Consider the following 20868-nt stretch of genomic DNA (forward strand, 5'->3'; position numbering starts at 1 on the left):
CAAATGAAAACACCGAGATACCACTACACACTGCTTCAGATGGCTAAAACCCCAAACACCGACAGCACCACAAGCTGTGAGGGTGTGGAGCAACAGGAACTTCCATCCGTTGCTGGTGGGGGTGCAAAATGGTGCAGCCACTTTGGAAGACAGCTTGGTGGTTTCTTATGAAACTAAGCATACCCTTACCCTACCAGCCAGCAAATTGCACCCCTTGATGTTTATCCAAGTAAACTGAAAACTGTTGTCCACAAAAGCCTGCACAAGAATAGGAGCCTTATTCCCAGGTGCCGGCGTGGAAGCAGTCACGTTTGTCCTTAGGTGAACGGGCGCGGACGCTGTGGTACGTTCCCGACAACGGGGTGCAATTCGGTGCTGGAGAGAGGTGAGCTCGGGAATCGTGAAAAGACACGGAGGCATCCGAAAGTGAAAGCGGCCGGTCTGAAAGGGCTGCACACTGTGTGATGCCCACGACTCGGCGCTCACTGTGCAGGCGGCGAAGAGACCCGTGCGCCTCTTCCGCACCCGGATGCCGAGGGCCAAGGGCGAACCCAGGTGTGTGCTGCGGCCCTCGGGCGATGACGGGGTGTCCGTGCAGGGGCGTCAGCTGTGACAAGCATGCCATCTGGTGCAGGTGCTGCTGGGGGGGGGCAGTGCAGGGGGGTGGGGTAAACGGGGAATCTCTGCTTTCTGCTCAGTTGTGCTGTGAATCTAAAACTGCTCTAAATAATAAAGCCTTTCTTCTTTTTAAAGCGCTGGCTTTGGGGGCCAAAGAAGACCTTGGGCTAACCGTCCCCCTAAGCCCCCCAGGACCTCACCTCAGGCCTCAGTAAGAAAAGCACCCCTAACTTCAACTCAGGTTCACCGGGTCAACACGGCACCTGGCCTGCGCCGCTGGCACGTTTGCGAGGGAGGATTCCGTGGCAGCACACCGTCTGGGACCACGAGCTGAGAGGTGAGGAGGTTTCTAGACGCCGGAGTTGCCGGAGTAGCTTCCTGGTAGTCCGGGCCCAGGGTTTTCAGGACAAGGCTCCAAGCGCGCTAGGTCTTCGAGGTGTCTGTGAGCAAACGGAGCGTGAGCTCACGTCAGCACCACGTGCGTGAGTCAGAAACACTGAAAAAGAATCCAAGCTGTTAGTGAGATCAAGAAACTAAACATGCAGCAACATCAACACGGTGTCACTCAGACACTGTGCCATCTTCAGTCACACATGACGTGCAGCTCGTGAGCTCAGAAGCTCGGTCCACCCGCCCCTGTTTTCTTTCTTACGGAACCGTCTCAGCACTCAGAACATGCAAGTCTGCTCAAAAAATTGATTTTGGCTAAAAAATTTCAGGGCCTGAACAGAACTGGGCCAAGCTTAACAGAACTCAGATTTGAAGAAAAATTGAAAACGCCACTAGTTCTGTGGATGCGGTGGCTTCTGGGCGGTACCTCCCCTTGCCATCGGCACTACCTCTGTTCTACCTGGGCTGCACGAGGGAAGAGCTGCCCGGCTGACAAGCTGAAGTTCAGGCTCTGTCTGTGGGGATCCCAGCACAGTTCACAGTCCGTCTGCTGAGCGGGGCTCTTCCGCTGTCTGTGGGAAGCCTGGCACTCAGTGGGGGCAGAGGAAACTCACTTCTTTGCCTTCTGAATTTCTGTTTTCTTCAAAAGGTATTTCTTCTGGGTCCTTCTCCCCTTGTAGGGGGTCAAACATGGATGTAGAAATGAACTCACCATCCAGGACCCACCTTCGCTTTTCGCTTAGAGCAGATAGAACAGCCTGGAAATTCTGAGGGTTTTTTCTGGTTTTATAATTGCTTTTCATGTGAGTTACTTGGGGCTCAACTTTTGCCTCCATCATTATCCACATTTTATTAGACAGTTTTCCACACTGACCTGTTTAGTATTCCCTAAGGACCAGTTATACCCTGTTTCCACGAATAGCAATTTTGGGAATGGAAAGGAGTGTGTAGTCATAATCTTGACTTCTTCAAAAAGTACCTATGGTCAGTGAGCTTTGCCTTTCTCTGGGACAGAGTCATCTGTACCTCAGGGTTGATGGCAGGCGGGGTGAGGACACTCTGTTAGGGCACGAAGGAGACTCTCCTGCTTGTTCTCCAGCAGGAGCAGTGAAACGAGTTTTCAGTCTGCCACAAACAGGCAAGGAGACATCACTCAGGTGACTTTCGGAAAATTTGAGAATTATTTCCCTGTGACTCTACTGCAGAGATGCTCGAGGAAGCGGTCACCATTTGAACTGCTTGGTCATCTACTCAAAGGGTAAACAAAGTTGATTTCTTAGGAGGCCAGGTCATGTTTTCCATGCGTGTTTCTTTATTATGTCAGAGTAACTGGACATATGGAGGCTCACCTGAAGACACATTAAGACAAAACTCCGAGGTGATCATGTTTCACCAGCACGGGGCGTGAGGAGCCCTTCCCCAAGTCCAGAGCATCCCACGAGCCAGCCCCTCACGTGGAGGCCAGGGGCTCGGCCGTCGGAGGAGGCTGCCCTGACGTAGCAGCCCAGAGCGCAGATGGTGGTGAGCCGTGACAGTGCCTGCCACTGCCCCTCTGAGTCCACTCCGAGGAGTTAGTTCATTGTCAGCCACACAGCCTTGGCTGGGAGCTGGAATGAATCTTGGAAGTTGACCCACCAAGACAGTCTTCTCAATGGTCACCTTCCCGGAAGCACCGTTGTGATGCTTCTCGCCAGGGTTCACCTGTAGGAATTGTGTGGATCCCACTACCTGGGGGCAGGGGCAGAGCCTGGAGGGTCCCTTCTGGCTGGGACCGGCCTGGAGAGGGGCTGGCGCCTCTGGCAGTGAGAGCAGGGCTGGAGAGGCTGCCCGGCTGGCAGGGGTGGGGGCCGGGGCGGGGGGCTCCTCGCTCTGCCGGGACCAGGACGGCGGCTCTCACCCCAAATCCGCTGCCTCGGGGGTGCATCCCCACGCTGCCTCTCCCCTCTGAACATTCTGCCTGCCCCAGACGTCTTCCTCACGTTGCATCGTTTGGTGTTGTTTTTGAATTAGGCTGTGAATGCTGAGTCAGCAAATGCTGCTTTTTTGTTTCATGGAGACACTGTAAGCCCTCTTCTCTGCTCACTCGTTTTTTACCTCCAGACACCAGGTGTAGAGAGCAGAGTTGGGCACTTGGCAGATGACTGATTGACTGGTTGACTGATCAGGGCTCCCTGCTCCTGGCTTAGGTCATGGCAATGCACCCCCTAAGGATGGGGTGCTGGGAACATGCATCTGAGACCTGGGCTGGGCTGCAGCTGGCTTAGCCTTGGAAACCTCTTCCTCCAGGATGTCCAGCCTAGAGGCTCCCGTGCGCACAATTAAATCAGAGGCGCATCAAAGCCCCCAGGCCTCAGGCCAGCAAAGTCGTGGAGGGAGGAGTTTATCTGGCCAGTGGGGCTGCTTTCCTCTCTGGCTCAGGGCCCTCGGCAACCAAACAAAAGCAAGTTCTGGAGCCCGCTGGCTCCTGGCTGAATGAGCGTGTCAGAAACATGGTCAGTTTCCTGCTCTGAGCGTCAGGGTCCCAGCTGCAAGGGACCAGCAACGGGGGCCGTCTGGACGCAGCAGAGAAAGCCCGGCTCCTCGGGGATTCTGAGACTGTGATGTTTATCTTTGTCTGTAGGTTTCACGTGGGACACTGAGGCTCTGAATTTCCTTGTAAGTCAGGGACATTGTTAGCTGTCATCCTCACGCTTGGAGCTGACTCCGTAAGTGTACAGTTTTTTGACTTTTGAACTTAACTGTGCCTGGCAAAAATAATTTATAGAGGAATTATTATAAACTCCTCTTATATAGTAAAAGACAATGTGGTCAGACGAATTGCTAAATTAAGCTGGCCCCAGTCAAGCTCAGCTGATTAATTTTAAAGGTTTTAGACAACTGACATTTTAGGAGGGTTTAACCAGGCTAATAAGTATTCTTAAATAGAAACCTTCTGATAATCACGCTCTAAGCCTGATAAGTGGAAATATGCCATGCAGGCCCAGCCATCAGCCACAGAGGGAGAAGTTACAGCCTATTCATGTACACAGATATATGTACACATCTCCTTTTAGCTGAAATCCTATTATTTCTTGTGTATGATATAGATTAGGGACAAATAAGGAAGTAGTTTAGGCTCTGATGAAATCTTAGCAGTCAGATGTGTTGGAATGGCCTGTACCATGTATAAGTCAGCTTTAGAAGAAGCTCTTCCCTGCCCCGGCACATAAGCAGTGCAGACACACACACTATTTTACTCTGTTTCTTTTTATATTTTACTCTGTTTCTTAATGAATAAGATTTAGACGCACAGGGCTCCATCTGTAACAGCCAAGGCCTTCTTTAGCTATAAAAATATGGCCCTTTCCAGATTTCAAAGTTCACTTCACATGTACCTAAAAACCGCGATTTCTCAGTTGGCTGGTTTTCTCTATGTGACAATAAAATGATCTGTTCTCTAACCTCTCGTTTTTATCGTCTGTGGGAACGTGGCTGCACCGTAACCAAAAAGGCATCTGTTAGCAATTTGCAGTCTCTGAGTGGCCCTCGGCTTTATAGGAGCTCTGTCTGAATCTGTGGTTCATCTGCTGAGACGTTGGCTGACACAGGTGGGGTGGGGGCAGCCATCCAGCCCTGGGGTCCGGGGAGGGTCTGGGGAGGGTCTGGGCTCTGCCTGGTGGCATCGGGCTGATGGGCCTCGGGTTTCTGGGCCACCCCAGCACGGGTGGTGGTGGCAGCAGAGCTGCCCACGGTGGGTCTGAGGTTTGACACTGAGAATTCGGTCTCTTGTCTTGTCATCGCCTTTCTTCTGTAATGTTCCCTTCCTTTCTCAAGGGGTGCACTCTGACTTGACACAGAATGTTTCTCAAGTCATGAAATCGGAACACTCACGCCGGGACACTGAAACTAATGGAGAAGCCCACCCTTGGATTCACACAGACCCAGCTCCAGGTCAGTGACTTGTAGGGCTGCGACCTTAGGGAAGTAATGAATTATTACAAGTTTATAAATAAATTCCAGGAGGAAGGGGCATGTTGGGGTTCGAAAGGAAATGGAATTATAGCACACTATACGTCTCAGCAGTGCACAGCATCTAAAAGGGTCATTGTTTGTACAATGAACATAATAATGCCCACCTGATGGGGACTCTGTGCTGTATGTCACGTTCCTGGGACAGGAAAGAGCTTTAATGACTACGGCCGGTGCCCCCGCCCTCGCCGTCCTGTTCATCAGAAGACCTGAGGTGTTTGCACATGGTATTTGCACAGACCTGTCCACAGGACGGAGCCGGACACAGAGGGCTGAGGGTTTGGGTTGTTTCTCTTTGCTGATGCCAGAAGGAAACCAGACGAAAAGGCTGTTTCACATTTTGTTCATCGCGAAGCTTCCTCTCCACCTCGGCGTCTGCGCAGGCGTCCGGGGAGGGAGGTGCTCGGGTTGAAGCCGGTGTCCGCGCGCCGGGTTTGAGCTGCTGCGTTTCTCTGAGCTCCCGGTGGCTCAGCCGTGAACTGGGCGGGCTGACGTCTGACTTGCAGAGTCCTTTAGGCTGATGGGGTCGTGTACGGACCTCCGCTGGCCGCCGCAGCGCTCACCGCCACGCTCTTCCTTCAGAGGATGCCACCCCAGGGGAGAGGGGGACAACCGACTGTGTGGAACACGGGACGCGGAAACCCATCCAGCTGGGCCGTGGTGGTTCTCCAGGAAGAAATCTTCCCAAATCGTGGCGAGGTCGGCCTTCGTTCCTCCCCTCTGCTCGGCGTGGGAAACGGAACCTGACGTTCTGAGCCTGCTGCCTTCCGCGGCCGCGCACCCGCGGGAGATACGGGCACGTTTTAAGAAGCAGGTGACACCACAACCAAAAGCGCGCTCCAAGGCCAGGCGCGCCGTGTCGGGGTCGCGCGAGCTTTGCTGCCCGCGGCTCTACCACCGCGGGGCTGTGACAGCAGGTGTCCCTCAGATCACGTCTCTCCTCCGGCAAACTGGAGGCAGGTTTTCCTCCTAATTCTGCAATTTCCTTGACTTTTCCATCTGCACGTGAGCCTGGTAGGAGGAATCCTAAACCCAGCTCCTGCGGAGGGCATTTGCCGGTTCTCAGCATCACGAGAAGGAAATGGTTTCTCAGAACCTGCGTTGCCCCTTATGGTAAAGCCACGGAAGTTCCGTGTTGCGAACATTCTCTGTCCTTCTCTGTGCTTCCTACCCACCTCCCCGCCACAGCATCCTTCTTCATTTCAGTTTCATTTCCTCGTCTCCTCCTGCTCAAATCTCCTCACACCTTTACGAGATAAGGACTGCCCGGAACATCCTCCCAGACCTGCCCGCATGCTGCCACCGCCACACCCCTGTCCTGGTGGCCCTGGCCCCCTGCTGCCCCCTCCCTGGGGCAGACACTTCAGCCTCTTCCCGCTCTTTCTCCTAGTATTTCCCTTCCCATCTCTCAACAGCGCACATGCTCCACCACTTTTCAGTTCATCAAGTTTACATTTTCCGTTGAGTTTTTTAAGTGAGAATTTTTTTTCATTGAAGAATAGTCAGTTTACAGTGTTGTGTCGATCTCTGGTATGCAGCACAATAGTTCAGCCATACATGTACATATGTTTGCTGTATTCTTTTTCATTACAGGTTTGCTAAAGGACATTGAATAGAGTTCCCTGTGCTGGACAGTAGGTCCTTGTTGTTATCTCTTTATATACAGTAGTGTCTGCAAATCTCAAACTCCCAATTTATCCCTTCCCAACCCCTTCCCTCCTGGTAATTATAAGTTAGTTCTCTAAGTCTTTGAGTCTGTTTCTGTTTTGTAAATAAGTTCACTTGTGTCAATTTTTTAGATTCCACATATGAGTGACATCATGTGGTATTTTCCTTTTTTTGTCTGGCTTACTTCACTTAGAATGACTATCTCCAGGTCCACCCACATTATTGCAAAAGGCATTATTTATTCTTTTTTATGACTGAGTAATATTCCATTGTGTAAATATACAACAGCGTCTTTATCCTGTCATCTGTCGTGGACATTTAGGCTGTTCCTGTGCCTTGGGTGTTGTAAGTAGAGCTCTGTTCTGTCACCTTCTGATTCTACTGGCTGAGCACCTCACTGTAATTTGCCCCTCTCCCTGGGCAGTCTCTGTGTCCTATTGGCTGTGTTAACAGTGTCAGCGTTATTGGGACCTTTTGAATACTCTTCACTGCTGAGCCATACACTGTGCTATAATTATGTTTCCTTTCTTACACAGTATTGCCCTTTTCCTGGAATGAATCATCAATGTTTTGCTTTTTTTTTTCTTTTTTTGCTTTTTGTAAACTTAATTTGATCCACAAGCTTCAACTTTAGATACTATAAACATTTTAGTATTATTTTCCAAATGGCGAATAAACCTGTGAGTTGGTCAGCTCCGTGCCCCTGCCCTTCCTGCCCCAGCCCGCTGGGCCCCTCCAGTTCCATCCACGTCACCCAGGCAGGGGGCCTGTGCTGCTGCCCTCTGCCGCCGAGTCCACTTCCTGAGTGGCTTTCTTCCCTATTTATGCCCTTGATTTGGAGGGAAGAGCCTTCATTCTTGAGAAAGCATGTGTGGGAGTTAACCCGAGTCTGTGCAGAGCTTTCCCCCAGGGCCACCTGCCCCTCGCCCAGCGTTTGTGTTCCAGAGGGAGGCATCAGAATGTCCTTTGGAAGCTCTCTCGCCAGCTCAGGGGCTTCTGTGTTGGATGGTCCAGGGGTGGCCTTTTCAGCTGGACCCGAAGTCGGCGTGCCAATGAGGAGAACCCTGTGATCCTTCCCAGGGGGCTGAGAGCCTCCCGCTGGAATTCCGGAAGCAGATTGGAATGAAGGGAGGTCAACTTGAGGAATTTCACTTAATAACCCTGTGTTCAGACCTGGGGCTCACCCCGCTTTCTCTCCATCTCCTTCTGTCCTCTTGGCATTTGGGGGGAGTAGACTCCTCCCCACCTCCCTGTCCTCAGTTCTGAGCCTTTTGGGGTCCCTTGGAAAGAAACCAGTGTTTTCTTCATCATCGCCTTCTGCAAACCAAACTGCTCACCCAAGTGTCTTCTTTCACTCCCCAAATTAGCTGGCCCTCCCCCTGTGAGCTCTCGGAGACATGTTCAGCTCTTCTGTCTTCTGATGACTCCTCTACCAGAGTCTTTGCCCTGGTGGGTTTGTGTGTTTTCCACTTTGAAGGGGAACGGGATGCATGCATGTGGCTCACTCACCACCTTTACCCAGGAGTCTTAGACCTGGCAGTCTTGCTGAAGAAATTTCACCAGCACTGGTGCCAGGAGGGACCGGGCAGGGGAGCCTCTGCTTCCGGGTGGGGAGTCCGCTCAGCCCGGTGGGTTGGATGGCTTATCCTCCCAACTGAGACAAGACAAAATTTTGCTTCTGCAATTTCTTTTATCTTTTAGGCCTTCCCTTCTTAGGTCAGCCGCATTCAGGGGTTTTGGCAAAGATGACACCACAGAAAGGCAGAGAAAGCCTTTGACTGACACTTTCTTCACCTGGTGTCCACCTGGTGACCGGCTGGACATCTGTGGTCAGAACGTGCGTGCAGTTGAATGGGAGAAATGTCTCATCTTTGTTTTCAATAGCTTCTAACTGAAATTTAGCATGTCCTCAATTGCGAATGCTGCAGCCGCAGTGGTGGCGGCCGTGTCTGTGCCCCATTACCAGTGGAAACCACGTGTTTTCATGTCGCAGGGCAGCAGCTGCAGATAGCCCTGGGTAGCAGAACGCACTGGAAATCGTGTGCTCGCTCATTAGGCCTGTTGGTCTGATTTTTTATGGGTTAAAAAGAAGCATTGTGTAACCACTTAAATATTTTGGTAAATATATTTGCATGTATTCAGCTTGTGTTTTCCGCAGTTACACTGTTCTCTGAGGAGCAGTCCCGCAGGCCTCACAGACCCCGGAGGGTAACAATCTTGCTTCAGGGTTTCAATGCTCAGCACTCAGGGTGCAGGAGTTCAGGCTCTGGAGGGACCCAGAACAGAGAGGGTGTCCAGGGGCCCAGGCAGGATTCAAGTTCCTATAAGCAAAGAGGCTTAAAAGTGTAATATGAAAAGTGTTGTGTTTCTCATCCACCCGAGTATCACACACAGTCCACACCCAATACGCGGGACTGTGATTTGGTTAAAACCACGCTGCCTGAGGGCATCCTTTGGGTGCAGATTGCACTTTTTTTTTCTCTTGTCTTCTCTCCTTTCCTTTCTCTCCCTCCCTCCCTCCTTCAGGAGCAAATGAACAAGTGCGCCACATTGGCCGCGGGGCTAATTGCCTGTGAACGGCGGGCCCCACAGCACACTATGATAAATGATATTAGAAGTATGCATTTTCATGTCTGGCCCTCCAACAGACCATAATTTCCTTCATAGTTAGGGCCAAGCTGCATCTATGAATCACGGGCGCCCACAATTTCTAGCCTAAAAAGTTACAGTCATCTCCCCATATCTGCGGTTTCACTTTCCGAAGTTCGTTACCCTTGGTCACCTGAGGTCTGAAACCATTAAGTGGAAAATTCCAGAAATAAACAATTCATAATTTTTATCGCATGTTGTTCTCAGTAATGGGATGAAATCTACTGTCATGCTGTGTCCCGTCCAGGTTCCCCAGCCACTGACATCATCTGCTCCTGACAACCAACCTTGGCTCCATGATTTGGGGCCACCTGAAGAGGATGGTGATGTGTTGTCAGAAGGTCAGTTGTAGCCAGCACCCCAGCTCAGTACCTACATCATTCACCTGACCTCATCACCTCATGTGGCTGTTTTCACATCACTGCAAGACGGGAGAGCATGTGGAGAGAGAGAGACCGCATTCACATAACTGTCATTACAGTTTATTGTTATATTTAACTGTTCTGTTTTATTACGACTTATTGTTGTCAATCTCTTACTGTGCCTAATTTATAAGTTAAATGTTATCATATGTATGCATGTATGGGGGAAAATGCAGTACATATGGGGTTTGGTATGGTCCGTGGTTTCAGGCATCCACTGGGGGTATTGGAACGTAACCCCCCGAGGATAAGGAGGATCTACTCTGGGTGGAAAGTAGTTGAGACGCCTAACTTGCTTTCTGCTTTGACTGCTCATTTTTCCCTCTAAGAAACAAATCAATCTGAAATCACTGTACTCACAAGACAGACAAGTTGTTGCATAAAGTTCTGCCTTGGGTGGAGGGGTGCAGCCACTCTGGGCAGACACCGATCTTCTTCATGAAGAAAGGGAGAACAGCACCCAAAGACGAAGGTAAGTTTTCTACCCGCTCCGGCTTTCCCTGCCTGGAATGCAGTTGTGTGAGAATGTGATTCCTGGAGAGCAGCAGCCATTTGGTGAACATGAGGAAATGGATGTTCACCCAGGGCACTGGGATCCCTGAGTCACCTGCTTCCAGACACCTTATCAAGGGGGAAAAAAAAGTCTGTATTAGTGAGGTTTTTCAATTTCACGCAGTTAGAATGCATCCTAACTGGTGTGCCAACACTATTCTTACCTTATTTGAAGCTCATCTTCCACATGCCAGGAAGAACGCCCTTCCAGACATCCATACACAGTCCCTTCTAGAACTCCCACCCAGAGATCCCATGTTGTCTCTCATCTCAAATCCGAGGCTTCAACTTTCTTCTTTTTTTAATTGAGTATAGTCAGTTTACAACGTTGTGTCAATTTCTGGTGTACAGCACAATTCTTCAGTCATACATGAATACACATATATTCATTTTCATGTTCTTTCTCACGAGCTACTATAAGATATTGAATATAGTTCCCTGTGCTATACAGTATAAACTTGGTTATCTGTTTATATATACCTGTCAGTATCTGCAAATCTCGAATTCCCAGTTTATCCCTTCCCACCACACCTCCCCAGCAACTACAAGTTTGTATTCTATGTCTGTGAGTCTGTTTCTGTTTTATATATAAGTTCATTTGTCTTTTTTTGTTTGTTTGTTTTAGATTCTGCCTGAGTATTAGGCTTCAACTTTCAAACACTAGGAGGAGAGAGTTTCCTGACTGACGACCCCTGCCCCAAGTGACTGCATTCCTGCTCTCAAGGGTGGGTTTATCAATCACCTAGCACATGATCGCTGAGTGTGGACCACTGCAAGGGACTGTAGAGGATGCAATAATATATGATGCGATCTCTGTCCCCAGGAAGCTTGTGATCTAAATTTCACCATCACCATCATCGTCAGAGCTACCCCCTAGTTCTTATGTTCCGGACACTGTATCTGTTAATTCATTTACTTTACATCGTCATGGGAAAGGGTGCTCTCACATAGGAGAAGAATCTTGGAGGAGACGGAAAGATGTAAAGAAATAAATTACTTACTGCAATGCTTGGCACACAGTAGGCCCTTAATAAATTTTAGTTCCCTCTTTTTTTCCTTACAACCTGTTTGGCTGTGTCTGCACTAATCATTCGTGCCACTAGGTGGCAGTCTTGTGGTCTAAATAAACAAACAAAAAACCGAACTCTGACACTCATACCTTAAAAGATTTCTTGGGGTCTACCTACCTACCCATATTACTTGGTGGCTTTTGTGTCAAAGTAATAGAAATCTATCTGTTTGGATCCCAAACAATGGCAAATGTAAATACGTGGCAGTAAAGAGCTGTTAGGCTGGAAAATTGTCTAAAGCTGTGCCCCGACCAGCACTTGGCGTGTTAGTAATAATCACTGTGTATGCTGCTTAAATGCATTAAATGTTAAATGTCCGTTTATCTCACAATGTCCTCGGCATTCATTGGTGACAATGCTTATTTCATGTTTAAGAGCTAACTGTATTTGCAGGAATATATTCTTTGAAATAATTATGTTGGGGAGTTCACTGGCTACAGATCACTCAGTTACCTTCCCCCAGGAATTCAAAGGGCAAAAACATTAGCAAGGTTTTGTGGGGAGACTGAGACTCACAGCTCAGTCTTTCCCCAAAGTTTGTAATAAGCAATGGCTGAAGACGTTTACTGAGCACTGTGACAAACCAGTTACTACGCTCAGGCTGTTCACAGTAACCCAATAAGTGAGTGCTATTGTTTTTTTCCCAACTGAATGATGTTTACTCCACAACTGCAAATTCAGTTCAACGTTTGAAAAACTGGTGCAAGTGCAATTTTCTTTACTAAGCGAATAAGGAGGAAAATTATATCATTTTCTGAACAGTGCAGAAAAGTCTGACAAAATTCAACACCCATTCAAAGTAAAAAATCGTAACAAACTGTGACTAGAAGGAGGCTTCTGTAATCTGATAAAGGTCTCTGCAAAAAGCCTGTTCTTTAAACATTATTCTTTAAAAATCTTCAGTAATGAATATGATCCAGCAAGCCCACTCCTGGGCATCTATCTGGAGAAAACTCTAATTCAAAAAGATACATGCACCCCAGTGCTCATAGCAACACTATTTACAACAGCCAAGGCATGGAAGCAACCTGAATGTCCACAAAGAAGGTGTGGTATATTTATACAATGGACTACTACTCAGCCATAAAAGAGAATAAAATACTGCCATTTGCAGCAACATGGTTGGACCTGGAGGTCACCATCCTAAGTGAAGTCAGACAGAGCAAGACAAGTACCATATGATATCACCCATATGTGGAATCTTAAAAAAAAATGACACAAAGTAACTTATTTATAAAACAGAAAGAGACTCACAGACATAGAAAATAAATTTATGGTTACCACCTCCTTGGTTAAGTTTATTTCTAGGTATTATGTTGTTTTTGATGCAATGGAAATGTTTATGCCAGCTATTAAATTCTGGGTTTTGAAGTGAAAAGAAAAGTGAATGAAGGACCACAAGTGGCAGAATGTCCTTCTTTCTTAAGAGTGAGTTGTGTTCCATTACGTGTATGTGCTGCATCGTCTTCATCCGTTCATCTACTGATGTGCACTTAGGGTGCTTCCATATCTTGGCAGTTATAAATGATGTTGCTGTTAATTGTGGGGTGTGTGTATCTTTTTGAATTAATTCTTATTTTGTGGTTGGCTTTATTCCTTTGATAACTATGTAAGTTTGAAAAGCTAGTTTTAAACATTCTTAGAAACAATAAACAGTATATATATGTAAATTTTAAAAAAATATGTGCAGTATATTGTGTATACATATTTACATGCAACATACTGGGTATGTGCAGTCAAACTGTAACAATTCTACTTAATAAAACTGAAAAATGAAAAAAAAATTATGGTTACCAAAGGGGAAGTGGGGCAGGGATAAATTAGGAGTTCAGGATTAGCAGATACAAACTACTATATATAAAATAGATAAACAACAAGGTCCTACTGTATAGCACAGGGAACTGTATTCAATGTTTTATAACAATTTATAATGAAAAGATATGTATGTAAAACTATAAATCACTATGCTGTACATGAGAAAGTAACATCATAAACCAACTATACTTCAATTTTTTTAAAAGATGCTTTAGAACATCTCAGCGGTGTTCAGCATGTGGTCACCAACCCGCACCGACACCATCAGGAACACGGTAGAAGCGTGAACTCTCAGGTCCCACCTCACACCCACGGGGTCAGATACTTTGCAGGTGGGGCCCAGCAATCTGTGTTTTAAAAGGCCCTCTAGGGGTTCCTGATGCCCTGGGAAGTTTGAGAGCCACTGCATTAGATTTTTAAAACATATCTGAGCTGTAATTCAGGAGACAGGTCAAGGCTCTGGTTGCTGCCCTGGGAGTGTTTCCAGCCCCTGCAGCCCTGCCTCCCCGTGCTGAGGGCGAGCCCAGGCTGCATCCTCGAGAGCAGTAAGATGCCGGGAAACACAGAAGTTGGTTGGTAGGATTCCACTAGCATGAAAGGAAGAGATGGAGCCTATGGTTTGCCTTACTGCCCCAAACGTGCCAGCGCCTGGTGGAGAGGACCCACGGCAGAGATGCCTTGAGCCAGTCCCACTGTACCGAGCCAAGTTCACCAAACAATGCCTAAATGTCAGAGTTTGGAGCAGAGAAAGGTTTACTGCTGGGCTGAGAAAGGAGAATGGGTGGCTGGTGCCCCCCAAACCCTGAACTCCCCGAGGGGCTTCAGCTGAGCCTTTTTAAAGTCCAGCTGAGGGAGAAGCAGCCCAGGGTCTGTGGTCAGCTGTGTGCAGCTCTCTGGTTGATGGTGACCAGTCCTCCGGCCCCAGAAGGCCTGAGGGCCACGGGCTCCTGATCATCAAGTAGTTAATTTCTTCTGTTTGGTGGTGGTTTTCAGCATCTGAGAAACTTGGGAAATCTGCGTGAGATACTATTATGTGGGTCCTCAAGAGAGAGGAGCTGCCGCAGAGGATCTGGGGGAGGGGTCTGTCCCGGGAAGGGCCCCGAGGGTCCTGCTTGGTTACATCACATGACGCTCCTGTCCACCGGGATCCAGCCCGGCCTTCCGTAGGACCACTTCCTCTGTTCCTCCCTTCCTGCTGTTAGCGTGTGTGTGTGTGTGTCTGGGGCGGCGGGAGAGGGGCTGGCTGTGTTTGGTTCCGGACAGACTGATTTCAAGGGCTGAATCGTACTTTAAAATGTGGCCTCCATGGTAAACACACTTTAAAAAGCCTCTACTTCTGTGTTGGTAAAAGGTTTCTTCTTCTCCCGCAGAAACGCAGGAGAGTGTTAACAGCTGCTCTGTGCCGGCCGGGAAAAGCGCTGGCCCTGGAAAGTGCCGGGCAGCTGTGGGGTCGGCAGGGTCAGCGTTAAAACTTCCTCCTGTCCTGCTTTTCCACGTCCAGAGGGACAAAAGCGACGACGGCCACAGGGAGATGTGGAGGAACAGGGTGGGCGTGATGAACGCAGCAAACGAGCCACGAGGCTGACACGTCGCTAACAGGAGGGTGGGAGAGCCCTGTGCGCCCCGGGCAGGGCTTCTCGCACTTCGGTGTGCACCCCGCCACTGGGGAGCGCGTCAAAGGCGCAGATTATGATTCTGTGGGTCTCCGGGCGACCCCGAGCCTGCATTTCTAATAAGCCCCCTGACGGGGCTGGTCCCGGGGCTGCACTGGCGAGGTCGGGCTCCGAGACGTCAGTGCACACGGTTAGGTGGCCCTCTAGTGATAGTCCCGGGAAATCCAAGGTGTTTCTGCTTGAACAGAGAATCGGGCCCATTAAGATTTTTTAAAAATTAAGACTTTTAACGCCAGATTAATTAGAAATGTATCAGCTTTACAGAGGAAGAACCAATGTCAAGCTGGCTGCTATTTCCATCGCCTCAAACTCCCCTTTATCGAATAAATGGAGACTCTTCCACTCTTACCTGCCAGTCTTCGAGACCGGGAACGCCGGGGCCATCCTCACCCCGCATTAACCTTTGTCCACACGGTCACAACACTTCCCCTTAGACTGTTTTCAGCCTGCATGCTCTACAGCTGTCCTCAGCCACGCTGTGAAGTTCAGACTTCGCTGCACACCTGGAATCCTTCCCAGCCTCGTCGGAATTGGATGGCCATACATGCCTTATAGTGTCTAAGTGTGCGTGCCTTGTACAAGTGTATTCTGTACAAACGTATCCACACGTGCAGTGAGCGCCATGCCTGCCAGGGGCTGGGGGGCTGGGGATGCGTGATCCTGCCACCAAGTAATTTTTCAGTCTACTCTCTCTCATGTATCATTTGTAGGAACACTCAAAGGCATTGTGTAGTCCACTGTGCAACTATGTATGGTGTTGGAAATGTTTCCATGTTATCAATGAGCTGTTAGGCACACAGCTATTTTTGGAGGAGAAGGGGGTGGGGGAGAATCTGTCTTCTCAGCTATGCACCCTAAAATAGGATCATTGAGTTAAATTACGGTGAGTTTCATAGCTTGTTACATATTGACGGATTTCCTTTCAGAGAATGAAAGAATTTCCGTGTTACCCACAAAATATTCATACCAGTTTTCATGCAGTACCTGCTTCACTGGGTTTTATACTTTCAAACTTTTTTTTTCACCCTGATAGATACACTTAGGGCTACCACTCGCCTATCAGTGCCTTGGTGCAAATTAGGAGAAAGCAGCCTGTAGGCACATGTTTGTATGAAGAGAAACATGTCCCTCCTGTGGATGGACGCAGCCCCAGGACAGGGAAGAGGATTAGTGGAGGAGAGTGGACTAGATTTCAGCCCCTCTCTCCCATCTTTAAGTGCATGGTCCGAATCTTCATCTGTGGGGCTCTGTATTTCTTTAACAAACATTTTGAACCTCTGCTAAAACAGGTAAAGTTATAACCTTGACACAAATATAAAAAATGCATTTCAGAGATTTTTATTCAACTCATCAATCAACAAGAAATCCAGGAAGATGTTAGCACAAAGAGCCCTTGCAGAGCTGAAAGCACTTAGAGGCAATTTAATAAAGGATTGTTAGGGTAAGGTTGCCAGGTTAGATAAAAACTGTTTAACATCCCTACAGGGCAATAGACTGCAACCCTCGTGGTTCTCTTTTCCACCAGACAGATTACTTGCCTCACTCCCAGACCTCTTTAGGTTAACCTTTAAAGAGTTGTAAAATGGCCCAGTTGATAGGAAGAAAGTCAAAGGGCAAACCTAGCCCTGAGCGAAAAGAACACCCAGAAATCTCTTTTGTCTGTTTCCAAGTTTTGCATAATTATCCTGACAGTTTCCCTCACTTGCAGTCAGAAATAATCCCCAAAGATTATTTTACATACAGAAAGGCTGGTCTCCTTAGATTTGGTTGGCCTAATCATTTACATGAGTGTGGTGAGAAAATTAATTACCCGTTAGACCAACCTGGGTTTACTCTGCAAACAGAACCACACGATGTTGAGCGACTCCGAAGCCCAAGACGCCCTGCTGACCAGATGCCACCCATGACGCCTGTTTAGCCCTCAGAACCGTTCTCAGATGCAGCACTCGGGGTAAGGTCTCGATTGCACAAGTGACTTCTCCATGATTTCCTGGCAAAAAGGAGGGTGAATTACTATTTAACTATGCAAATAATGATGTTCATATGAAAAGAGAGGTGATTCAGTAGAAGTCTTTGTTTTCTGAATTCTGAAGTGTGAGAATCAGACGCCATTAAAAATGTACAAAAGTTTCAAAAGGTTTATACATTAAAAATGTACAAACATTTCCGTTTACAAAAGCAGAGGGTACTACACTCAGAGCTATGCTTAAAAAGGCAGAGCAAGGGCTTCCTACTATTGGCACAGAAACCTGAGTATTAAAAATAATTCCAGCAGTATTCTGAACAAAATCCCACGGTGAAGTTTCCGTCAGTTCAGTCCTATGGAATCGATTCCCCTGCGGCTCTATCTTGGGGCAGCCACGTGCTCTCCTGAGGTCTGCCTGCATCTGGATTAAAGAGAGAGCAGGAAGTCCCCATTTGGCTCCCTGGACAGTATGAGTGTTACCTAAGCAGCGTCAGCTCACAAGCCTGCACACAGGCGTCTATTCTTTGAAGCATCAGTCATTTAAAGTGCCTCTGACACACCTTTCCACAGGGTTCTGAGACTGTCATTGCATGAAGGTCACATCCTGCCTTATCTCTGAGCCTTCAGACAAGCATCTGAGGGCAGCAGACGCCTGTGCGGCCAGGAGACGGAATAGCTGTGGTTAATATGTCACAGCAAAGAGCAGGGTCAGGATGGAGGAAACCGGAATTCTCTGTGGGGGCCAGTGCTTAACTCCTTCGTAAAGATTTAACCAATGTTTCCCCTGAAAGTAAGAACATACCAGAGGTACTGAGGGCACTAAAAATCTCCAAGACCTTCCCACAAAACATGCAAGTTTTGGAATATCGCTGTTAATAACATTTCACCAACACGAACGTAACTTAGGGAAGGCTGGCTGGCTGTCTCTTCTGGTTTGACAGTTTATTCTGCGCAGTCCTTTTGTTGGGCTAATACTGAAATATGGAGCGTACCAAGCAAACCCAATTATTTCTAGCCTCTCTCCTCTTCTAAGGTGAAAAGAACACATATTTGTGATTTCCAAGGGTCATCTGGGAAATTTCAAAAATAGTTTAAGTGTAAAAGAGAGCCCCTCCCCTTTTTAAAATGTTAAGGCTTGATTTTAGAAAGACAAAATCAAAAGAATATCAGAGGATGTCTGGGTACTTTATTAAGATAGGATCACAGGGAGCCTAAGAATTGTTGCTCAGTTACTTATTTAACTGGCGTGAAAATACTTAAAAATAAACGTGGAAGAAAGCACAGTCTTGTAAGGAGCCTTAGCTCTTTCGCAAGAGAGGAACGTTTTGCATTTTGAGTAACCAAGGACACGATTTTAGGAAACTGTGGAATCCAGGCTTCCTGAGTAGCTTTCTTAGGCAGTGAGCCCCTGCAGCCCCTTGGCATGAGCCCTGGGACCAGTCTCTCACGTAACAGGGAGGAAGCCAAGTCCCAGTTTGCGTTAATAGAATACACGGAAGTACATGTTTTCTGATGATCCCCTATTTTTAAACAATTTCTTTTAAAATTTTTTATTTATTTTTTGTTGTATTATACAATTATTTTATTTTGGCAGGGTGGAGGGAGGTAATTAGGTTTATTTATTTTTAGAGGAGATACTGAGAATTGACCCCAGAACCTCTGGGGTGCTAAGCATGCGCCCTACCACTTGGGCTATACCCTCCCCCCAACAATTTCTTTTTGTTTGTTTTTGTTTTGTTTGGGGGGAGAGGTTATTAGGTTTACTTATTTAGTTAGTTATTTTAATGGAGGTACTCAGGATCGAACCCAGGACCTCGTGCCTGCTAAGCACACGCTCTACCGCTGAGCTAGTCCCCCCCACAAACAATTCCTTAGTGAATAAGCCACCAAAGCTGGCAAAGTGTCAAAATTTAGCACGTCTCATGGTTTCTGTTCACACTCAAGGAGTAGAAATGAAAGCAAGTAAAATCAGCTTGTCTTACACCCTCGACAACTGGTTACTCACTCAAATTGTATCGTTCATCATAGTCTCCCATTCTGAAACAAACATTTTATTTTTAAGACAAAACTACTCTTTTTTCTCTGAAAACAAAAACTCGCCCCATTACTTTGCATACACAGTTGTAATTTTCTGTCACTATTGCTGCTGGTATAGTTTTAGGCATGAATACTATAACTTGTAACCAAAGTAACTAAAGTGTATTTCAAACAGAAAAGTGGGAGCCAGGTAACTGAGGACTGTTTGTTACAAATAAGCATTTCAGTGACTAGCAAAGTTCAAGGATATGCATAACACAACTCTCTTCATCACACACACACACACACACCCTCTTAAAGTGGCAAAATGAACACTTTTTTTTAATGTGACCCAAAGATATAATCACTTATTGTGTACTGAAAAAAAACCACCCCAAAGTAAAAACCAAAAACTGAAAATCATGCTTAGTAATTGGTGTTCCATATTAAGTCTTACTTAGAAATTACTCCAGTATCAAAAAATTATTCATTAATTAAATTGATTTATTATTAATCCAAGTTTTGAAGCTATGTCAGGATTTTGGACATTATGTTTAAACTGACATACTACAAAACTTAATTACTGTTATAAAAACATTTGTTGACATTGTGATCAGTTTAGTTGAACACAAATACACATTTTAATAACCTTAAGGTGTATACAGGAGTAATGTTAGCTTATTTGATGAGTAACCAACATAAGAAATTTATGAAGTTCAAGTTAACTAATCTCTTTAAGACAAAATAAATCAATCTTATGAAAAATTAAATGTGTGCTTGTAGTTCACTTAGTACTGATAAATCAGAGAAGAAACATAAAATTGTTTATTTTCTTTCTTAACCCCAAATTGTCAAACCAGTCTGATTTGTCCAAAAATATGCCTTATTTTTATAAACTTGGACTTTTAAAGTGTTTCTGAGCTAGCAGTTTATGTAAGGATGATTACCCCTCACCAAAAGCTTAGCACTTTCAAAATATTAAAGGTACAGCTTGTTTATTTTCTGTACATTTTGAGAATATTCATTGTGTTTAGGCTCACTTTTATCCCTATGAACAATCAGAACAGAATTCCTTTAACTGAAGAGGGGTAATTATTATTAACCTCTGGATGGAAGGAACTGTTTCACACTTGCACAATTAGAGGTGAAGGCTGTTCTAAATCATAGACACACAGGTGCATTAACACACAGAGAGCTTACAGCTTAGCGCTTAGGTCTACAGGTTCAGCCACAATCAGAGGGTAAACAGAGAAACACAAAATCTCACCTGTCCTGATCCCAGAGAGCCCTGCACAGTGGGCGTCAAATGTCTGGTTGATTGGTCGCTCTCTCTCTTGCCTTTTGAGCCCTCGCTCTGTCTATGGAGTGTGTGTCTACTTTACTTTAAACTAAACACCCCACAGCTCTTGGTCTCTCTCCCTCTCACCTTTCTGAGATGGCCCACATCCTGCCCACAGAGTGTCTCTCCTAAGCCATTTTCCCTTCTGAGTGAGACGGACCCCACTCTGTCTGTGGAGCGTGTATATCTATAAATAAACTTACTTTCACTTAAAAAAAAATGTGATTGATTGAATTGAGATCACAGATATACAGACAAAGACAATGTGTGTCATCTCTATCCAAGAGAGCAAATCTCCAAGGCCATTCAGCAAAGACACCCAGTCATGGGGCCACACCATCAAGCTCCCAGCCACTGCCGGCACTCGTGGGGGTCAGAGACAAAGCAGAACCACAAACCCAGAAACACACAAGCAGAAGCAGAAACACACCATAGTCAGCACAGGTTGTTTCATCACTGCTTCAGAGTCTCTCTGGAAGTCAAGAAAGGCTTGTCTGGGCTTAAGCCACCTGTAGGCGCACTTTTCAGGTCAGGCTGTTGAACTGGCTCTGGGGCCACTGGCCATCTCAATGGGATGCCCTCTGGAAGTGCTAAAGCAAATTTTCAGCAAGTTAAATTCGTGACTCTCATGCAAATATAAAACAAGCACATGCCAAATGTCATCAAATCCATTCATTGATGA

The 20868-nt window shown here is 46.8% G+C and overlaps 1 long non-coding RNA gene across 1 annotated transcript; it reads left to right on the plus strand.

Annotated features, from left to right (window-relative positions):
• The first annotated feature begins 240 nt into the window (after positions 1-240).
• On the plus strand, positions 241-4936 carry LOC116661535. The gene is made up of 5 exons (XR_004317421.1): positions 241-555; positions 754-955; positions 3629-3713; positions 4499-4595; positions 4822-4936. It is a non-coding gene; the product is annotated as an uncharacterized LOC116661535 (long non-coding RNA).
• The last annotated feature ends 15932 nt before the right edge of the window (positions 4937-20868 follow it).

The sequence above is a fragment of the Camelus ferus genome, chromosome 35 (assembly GCF_009834535.1).
Source record: "Camelus ferus isolate YT-003-E chromosome 35, BCGSAC_Cfer_1.0, whole genome shotgun sequence".
NCBI lineage: Eukaryota > Metazoa > Chordata > Mammalia > Artiodactyla > Camelidae > Camelus > Camelus ferus.